Below are 9,200 nucleotides of genomic sequence, written 5' to 3'. Positions count from 1 at the left end.
TCTAACATAATATCTATTCCAGAGACTACAGAGACTTCCAATCCAACTGTGAAAGTGGGGACAGATCTTCAAATTTCCAAAAGGGGCGTACAGTTGACCCTGGCTTTGACCTTTATGGCTGAGGAGGAGGAGGTCGAGGAGGCTGGAGGGCACAAAAGCAGGCAGACACAAGAGAGAGGAAAACGGAGACATCCAAAATGATCAGATAAGTGATTTTCCAATGATATTTATCATATGGTTTTAAGAATCCAAATGTATTCTTATGTAAAAAAGGGAAGGGAGAGGGCCAACGTCCCTCTGATTTTTGATTTATATTTTATCATAGGATAATGATATACCTCAAAACCCTCCAACCATTTTCTTCCCCCACCGTGCAAGACCATAAAACACTTTCACTGGGTTTAGACATTAAGAGTAAAATAAAAGTTCTCAACATTTGGTTGGTGGCCCAATCTGGGTCGCCTGAGATTTAAAGAGGGTCCTCCTGAAATTCTTAATAATTGATAGATATAAATGAGATAGTTTAAAGTTAAGTAACTTCCGAGCATTTAAGGAAGCTCTCAAAACCGTGCTATGGCTCATCACTCCTACGAATGGGATAAATGCAGAGAGCAAAGGACAATATGATTGTTCGACTCAACTTAACTTTAATTCTGTCTAACCTTAAAAGGGCCAATAATCTTCCTTAACTCTGGTTCAGACACAGAATAGGAGACACTTTTGCCACCAATTTAGAAATAAATGAACTGACAAATTCAGCTCTATAAAATAATTAGATTATGTTATTATGTGTAGAGTGTTAACATTATTCAGAATAAATAAAGGATAGAATAAGATTTCTCCTTCATAAACAAGAGATAGCAAAGAGAAATAAAACAAACAATTTAAATAAATAACATTTATTTATTTGGTTAAACTCATTTGGCTTTCTCACATCTCCATGTTTCCCAATTGTATGCATTTATCTTGAGAAGACATGTAGTCACGCTCCGCACTTTCCGTCTGACTTGTATGTCCTTCTCTGTCCGAACTCTCCGCCTTTGTCACACCAGCCGACCGCCGCAAATGGCAGGCCTCAGACTGTCACCAGGTGAGTGGGGTTTGGTATGGCCCCGATTCAAAACCTTGCCTACCGACTGCTCTTTTCCCTGCTTATGCTAAATTGACACACGGTCAAGCCCATGTGTCAAAGGGTGGTATGGTATCTGCTGTTCAGACAGTGTGGTACACAAAGGGATTTTCTTCCTTTGCAGCCGAGTTTTGTCAGAAATGTATGATCTGTGCTAAAAACAACCCAGGCAGAAAGAAACCATTGACTAGCCAGACAGCCCATCCTCAGCTATCCATGCCTTTTCATCACCTGCAGATGGATTTTGTTGAGCTAACACCATGTGAGGGAAAGAAGCACTGTTTGGTCATCATAGACATGTTCTCTAAATGGATTGAGGCCTTTCCAACCAAACACCAGACAGCGACGGCAGTAGCCAAAGCACTGCTAACAGACATCATTCCTAGGTGGGGCATTCCATACAAAATCTCTTCTGATAACGGCACACATTTTGTCAGCCAGGTGATAACAGAGTTAGGGCTAAGATTAGACATGGATCTTAGAAAACACTGCAGCTATCACCCTGAGTCTGCTGCGGCCGTAGAAAGAGCTAACGGTACTCTGAAAAACAGGTTAAACAAGTGCATGGAGGGCTGAACTGGATCAAAGCTTTACCGCTTGTCCTCCTTCAGATGAGACAACAGGTCCATCCGAAATCTAAACTTTCACCCTTTGAAATCCTCTTTGGGCGGCCACCCAATGTGGGTCTATCCCCCTCTGTTTCGTCCTGGGATTGTGGTGGCAAAATTGATTAATTATGTATACTCATATATTTGCTTTTTGATCTCATTCAACTTATTACCCCAATTTGTAACTTTCCACTCCTGTCTGATGTCTTTTCCTCTTCTTGCAAAGTCAGTGGACCCATACTCCCACAATACAGCTTCTCTAAAGGAATGTCAGTTGGCCTCAGTTTAATCTCCAAGGCCAGAGCACGTCCAAACCCACCCCGACATCGGAGGTGTCACCTCCGGCAGACTGACCTTCCCCCCCTGGTCTCTTCTTTGTTGTCTGTGGAAGGGGGGAGGTGGGACAGTGGGGTATAAATGTGTGTGAAAGGAACTTTTGGTCCCTTCTTCTTCGCGTCTCTCCTCTGGCCAGAGGAGACCACTTCTTTGTCTATCCCGCTTTGTACCTTTTTATTTAGTTTAGATTAAATCATTTTTTTATTACTTAATCATCTCTCCTGTCTGGTCTTCATCATTTATCACCACAGAGTGTGTTTTCAAGTCAAAGACGAGGTAACCGTAAATTTCACCGTAACGCAGGACTGACTGAAAAGTTTCTGCCAAACCCCACCCAAGGAGGAAAAAAGAAAGGAAGGGTGTCAGAATGCTCCCATGAGTTCGGCGCCACCGGTATAGCATATGATAATCACATGCTTAGGTGTGTGCGTGTGTGTGTGTGTAGTGTGTGTGTATGTGTATGTGTGTGTGTGTATGGTGTGTGTGTGTTGCAGTAGCCTTGAGATAGTAGCTGGCTATCTTGTGTTAGTGGGGGGAGAGGCATGTGAGAGCATCTGACCTTCCCAAGGGAAAGACAAAGAGAGGATAGAAAGTTACATCTTATGAGTAAGCATACATTCAATGAGTAAGATATACGAGTAAACATGATTCATTAATTTTGCCACCACACACCCTAAAACGAGCACACAGTCCACCATTAAACTTCAGCACACTCTCAACTTCACTTCACTTCAAAGACGTCACGTCCCAGCGACTCTAAGGATTACAGACCAGTTGCGTTGACCTCCCACATCATTAAGACCCTGGAGAGACTTATCCTGGTGCAGCTTCAACCATCTATCAGACATACCTGGACCCACTACAGTTTGCCTACCAGCCCAATGTTGGAGTTGAGGACGCCATCTCCTTCCTGCTCATCCGTGTCTCCTCTCACCTGTACAAGCCGGCGACCACTGTGAGAGTCATGTTCTTTGAATTTTCCAGTGCTTTTAACACCATCCGTTTGGCTCTACTGGGTGAGAATCTGACAGAGATGCAGGTTGACTCCTCCATTGTGTCCTGGATTGTGAACTACTTAACTGTCAGACCACAGTTTGTACACCTGCGACACTGTGTGTCTGACAAAGTGGTCAGCAACACCTGGGCCCCTCAAGGGACTGTACGCTCTCCCTTCCTCTTCATCACCTACACCACGGACTTCAGCTACTGCACTGACACCTCTCATCTCCAGAAGTTCTCAGACGTCTTTGCAGTGGTATGATGTATCAGGGAGGGGGACGAGGTGGAGTACAGGGCTGCTGTGGACAGCTTTGTCACATGGAGTGAGTGGAACCATCTACAGCTCAATGTGACAAAGACTAAGGAGCTGATTGTCGACTCGAGGAGAACCAAGAGGCCAGTCAGCCCTGTCTCCATCCAGGGGGTCAGTATGGACATTGTAGAGGAGTACAAAGTGCGATCCTCTACGCTGTTGTTTGCTGGGGGAGCAGACTGAGGGTCGCAGATGCCAACAGACTCATCTATTGACATTGACATTGTAAGGATTAAACTGGGCTCTCTGAAAGTGGTGACGGAGAGAAGGAGCCTGTCCAAAGTGAAATCCATCTTGGTCAATGAGTCCCATCCACTCCATGATGTGCTGGTCAGTCACAGGAGCACCTTCAGCACCAGGCTGATCCAACCACGGTGCTCCACAGAACGTCACAGGAAATCATTCCTGCCTGTGGAGATCAAACATTACAATTCATCACTGTCCTGTCAGCTTTGATTGTTGTACATATCTAAATCATATTTGTATTATTTCTGTAAATATCTGAATCATATTGCTATATATTTGTATAATTATTATTATTATTTGTAGTATTATCTATCCTACTTTATTTTCTACTACTGTAATGTGTGTGTTTCTGATCCTTATTTTAAACATTCTTTTACTTATTTATACACTTATTTATTGTTTAATCTTTCTTTTGTCTTTGTTAATGTTTTTATTATTTTATTTGTGATTTTTTTTCTGTGGCTGTAACAAAAGCAATTTCCCAATGGGATTAATATAGTAATTCTGATTCTGATACTGATGCAGATGTTCTCCTACTGTACGATATCTCAGCTAGTTTGTTGTTCTTTCCCAGGTTACTTTATCCAGTTCTAAAAATCAGCTGAAGCTGGGAATCTCTGGACTGCTTCAGTTATTATTATTATTATTGTATTCTTATTTTAGTTCATTATTATTATTATTATTATTATTATTATTATTATTATTATTATTATTATTATTATTATTATTATTATCTTGTTATTTTTTATTTAGTTTGCACATATTAGTCTAACTACTCTTATATTTATGTTTATACTTATTTTTTATTTTTATTTTTCTCTTTTTTTATTTATTTTTCTTTATTCTAGTTGATTGTTATTATTTAATGTTGTACTACCTGAGAGAGCACAGGTCACCAAAAGAAATTCCTCGTGTGTATTCATTCACCCCTGGCCAATAAAGTTGATTCTGATTCTGATTCTGATTCTGATTAATGAAGAGCCCGTTAATATGAAGAAATACAAAAGCCAAACGGTAGCTGTGGACACCTACTGCATAAAGGAGATTTCTCATGTACTGAGAAACTGGCTAAAGGAGAAGAAACTGACCAGTAAGCAGCATTAATTTAGCAGAAGATCAGGAATGACTTGGTGATTATTGTTCATCTTTCTCCATCCCAGGTATGTGTGGTACTGCATAAAGTTTGTAGACGTGCTGCTAAACTTTAGAGTCAAACCCATCCTGGTCTTTGATGGAAGCATTCTGCCTTCAAAACAGGAAGTGGATAAAGCTCGTAGAGAGTGAGTATGTTTAAGGATTTAGAAAGGAAATCTACTCTCTGCTATTTGAAACATGTTTGATTCAGCGCGTAAATGTAGAGCTTTAATGGAATATTCTGCTTATTACAATATTTGACAATTAAATGTGGTTCCCAAAACTTTTCACAATCCCGTACCCCTTCAGATATTTAACCTGAAGCCATGTACCACCTACTCCTGCTCACTTTACAACACAATACTGTAGTGTTATATACAATGTTGCCAGTAGCAGAACAAATTTGGGCTGGGGGCGGGGCAAATGACCGGGCCCTTTAAACTTAAATAATAAAGCTCATAATAACATCATTTTATTACATACATATGCCTGCAACAGCGGGGCTTACACGCTTTGACACCACGAAGTGTGACTATGTCATTTTGAAGTCCATCGAACAGACATGAAGTATAACAAGAGAACAACAAAAACATTAGGATGGACACTAACACAAATTCAAAGCAGTTCAGCACCACGGATAGCGACCGCTTTTTTTTAACACCCACTTTAACCATTTCTACTCAGAGCCTGTATCATTAGCTAAGTTGAGTAAAACTGGCACAGCGACCCACATGCTCAAAAACACTATTTCAATATGAAGTAATATAGACCTACTTACCACTATTTGAAGGGCATATGATGAGCCTTGCACTCTGTGAACTAGTCCACGATGCTTTGTATGTTCATTTCCTTTGCTCTGTCATTCTGTATGGACATCATGGCAAGTCCACTCAGTCTCTCCTGTCCCACTGTGCTCCTCCAGTGGTTTTTAATAGGGTTTAACTTGGAGAATGACCAGGACACGTGACTGACGTGCGTGCACATACTCTGTACAGAAACCTTGTTGTATACATATGTAATGCTTGAAAAACTGAAAAATGGCAATGAAGGAACCGCAGTTAAAGCTCGTAAATAGTAGTATAGTAGTATGTAGAAAGCTTATCACCTGAGGACGTGGACACTTATTTAAGGACACTCACTTTAAATACAGGTGAACAATTGAGGGACCCATGCAGCATTCCTGAAAACAAGTGGTCCGATGTGCACTCCTTATCCGATGTTCACTGGCCAGATATTTATACTTATCTGATAGAAAACTCCAGTGTTTAAACAAAAGAAAACCGAAAAGTATTAAGTATCTCGATGTTTATAACTACTTACACATATGCACCTTATTTAGTATGCATACGTCACACAAAATGGGTCTATATAACCCCAGTATAAATCTGCAAGATGGGTGACTGCCCATATTCTGGACGTGGTGACGAGCTGATGTGCTGACGTGGTGACGTATCGATCATTTCCTGTTTACGCTCTACCGCTGCTTGCAGCGCTCTACTACTGTGTTCTGCTAACTCTAATCAAACTTGCTGTCATTGATATTTTAGCCTTGAAAACACTTGTTTTAATTTTTTACCGTAGAGTTAAACGTACGAAGGTTAAGTAAAAAGCAATCTCGCCTCTTATAGGCAGTGTAATCTCCTTTAAACTTCCTTTTGTCCTTAGCTTAGCTTAGCTTAAATTTAGCACCTATGGCTTCTCTCTCCTCCCCTCCGCTCTCCTGCCCGGTGTGTCAGATGTTTAGTTACTCCTCGTCCTCCTTTAGGGACAATGGTAGTTGCATAAAGTGTAGGGTACTGTTAGATATGGAGGCGAGGATCAACAATCTGGAGAAGCGGTTCCGCACCCCTGATACCAAAACCGAAGCTAGCAAGCAGGACCTAGCCGGTGCGGACCGTGCTAGCTCTAGCTTAGCCTCCCCCCTGGCCAGCAATGACTGGGTTACAGTCCGTGGTAAGCATAGTCGAAGGTCAAAAAGCCACTCGGGACACCACCATGTTCACGTCTCAAACAGGTTCTCCCCCCTCTGTGAGGACAACACACTCACCGGGGAACAAACTCTGATAATTGGCGACTCCATAGTGAGAAACGTGAAGCTAGTGAAGTCAGCGGGCATCATGAGGTGCATCCCAGGGGCCAGAGCGGGCGACATAGAATCAAATCTAAAGTTGCTGGCAAAGAGTGACCGTAAGTTTGATAGGATAGTCCTCCATGTCGGCACTAATGACTCCCGACGTCGTCAGTCGGAAGCAACCAAAGTGAACATTGAATCAGTTTGTGCTTATGCTAAACCAATGTCGGACTCCGTAATTTTCTCTGGTCCCTTACCAAATCTGACCAGTGATGACATGTATAGCCGCATGTCATCATTTAACCCCTGGCTATCGAGGTGGTGTCCAGAAAACGAGGTGGGCTTCATTGTTAATTGGAGATCCTTCTGGGGAAAACCGAACCTGATAGGAAGAGATGGAATCCACCCTACTTTGGAGGGAGCATCTCTACTATCAGAAAACATGGCACAGTCACGGTTATGACATCTCATGAATGAGACCATGTTACAGAGGTGGAGTCCTCCACGCCCCTCTGCGCTTGCCTTAGGACAGTTTCCCTCCCATTGCTATTATGATAGCTGTGTTCATCGCCATGACAACTGTTGTGATGGTGATGAATATTATTTTATGGAGACGGTGTCTGTCCCCCGACCCAAATTTCACAATGATTTTAACATAAAATCAAATAAAAGAGCTATCAATTATAAAAATCTGAAAAAAAGTAAAATCTCAAATCTAGAAACACCAAAACATAAAACCATTAGATGTGCTCTATTAAATATTAGATCACTGAGATCCAAATCTCTACTAGTAAATGACCTTATCTCAGAAAATAACTTTGATTTATTCTGTTTAACTGAAACATGGCTGTATCAAGATGAATATGTTAGTTTAAATGAAGCCACTCCTCCCAGTCATTTAAATACTCATATGCCACGAGACATAGGCCGTGGAGGTGGTGTAGCAGCTATTTATCATTCCTCTCTCCTAATCTATCCTAAACCAAAGGCCAGTTACACTTCCTTTGAAAGCCTGGTTCTAAATATATCTCATACCGAATCAAAAACCTGCCTGCCAGTCTTATTTGTGATAATTTACCGTCCTCCAGGCCCTTATTCTGAATTTCTATCAGAATTCTCTGAGTTTATATCAAACTTAGTCCTCAGTTCTGATAAAATACTGATAGTAGGAGATTTTAATATCCATGTGGACAAAGATAGTGATAGCCTGAGCTCAGCCTTTATGTCCCTAATAGACTCAGTTGGCTTTTTTCAAACTATTAATGAAGCTACTCATCGTTTAAATCATACTCTTGATCTTATTCTAACATATGGCCTTGATATTAATGAACTAAAAGTCTACCCTGAAAATCCTCTGCTATCAGATCACTTTTTAATATCTTTTAACATTATCCTAGAGGATCTCGCACTGTGCAATAAAATAGTTACGAGTAGAAATCTGTCCAATAGTGCTGTGGCTAAATTTAAAGAGGCCATTCCTGCTGCCTTAAACTCAGTGCACCATCCAATAAATAACTATGACATTAATTATAACCCCTCTCAACTGGATCTGCTTGTCGATAGCTCTGCTAGTCTACTAAAATCCACCTTGGACTCAATTGCCCCATTGAGGGAAAAAACTATTAAACGTCAGAGGAAAGCTCCGTGGTTTAGCTCTGAAACTCACACACTCAAACAAACAACCCGTAATTTAGAGAGAATGTGGCGCTCCGATAAACCAGAGGAGTCACAAATACTCTGGCAAGAAAGCCATAGTAAATACATGACAGCCTTACGACATAGTCAATCTACATACTATTCCTCACTAATTGAAGAAAATAAAAATAATCCGAGGTACCTTTTCAGCACTGTAGCCAGGCTAACACAAAGTCAGAGCTCTATTGAGCCCATGATTCCTCTAGCCCTCAGCTGTGAGGACTTTATGACATTTTTTAACGATAAAATTTGTAAGATTAGAGATAAAATTAGCCACTCCCTGCCTTCACCAGGGCCTGCTGTACCATTAAATGTAAATAGGCCTAACCTAAACTGTTTCACACATATAGGACTTCAGGAACTTAACTCTATTATTTCATCCTCCAAACCATCGACCTGCCTTTCAGATCCGATCCCAACTAAGCTGTTTAAAGAAGTTATTCCCCTAGTCTGCCCATCTTTGTTGGAGACAATAAATATATCCCTATCAATAGGCTATGTGCCACAGTCCTTTAAAGTAGCTGTAATCAAACCCCTTCTCAAAAAACCTACTCTTGATTCCAGCACTTTAGCAAACTACAGGCCTATATCTAATCTTCCTTTTATTTCAAAGATTCTTGAGAAAGTTGTGGCGGCTCAGCTCTGTGAATTTCTTCAAAATAACAGCCT

This window comes from Gouania willdenowi, chromosome 4 (genome assembly GCF_900634775.1).
Source record: "Gouania willdenowi chromosome 4, fGouWil2.1, whole genome shotgun sequence".
NCBI classification, from domain to species: domain Eukaryota; kingdom Metazoa; phylum Chordata; class Actinopteri; order Blenniiformes; family Gobiesocidae; genus Gouania; species Gouania willdenowi.
Note: the sequence above shows the minus strand (reverse complement) of the source record.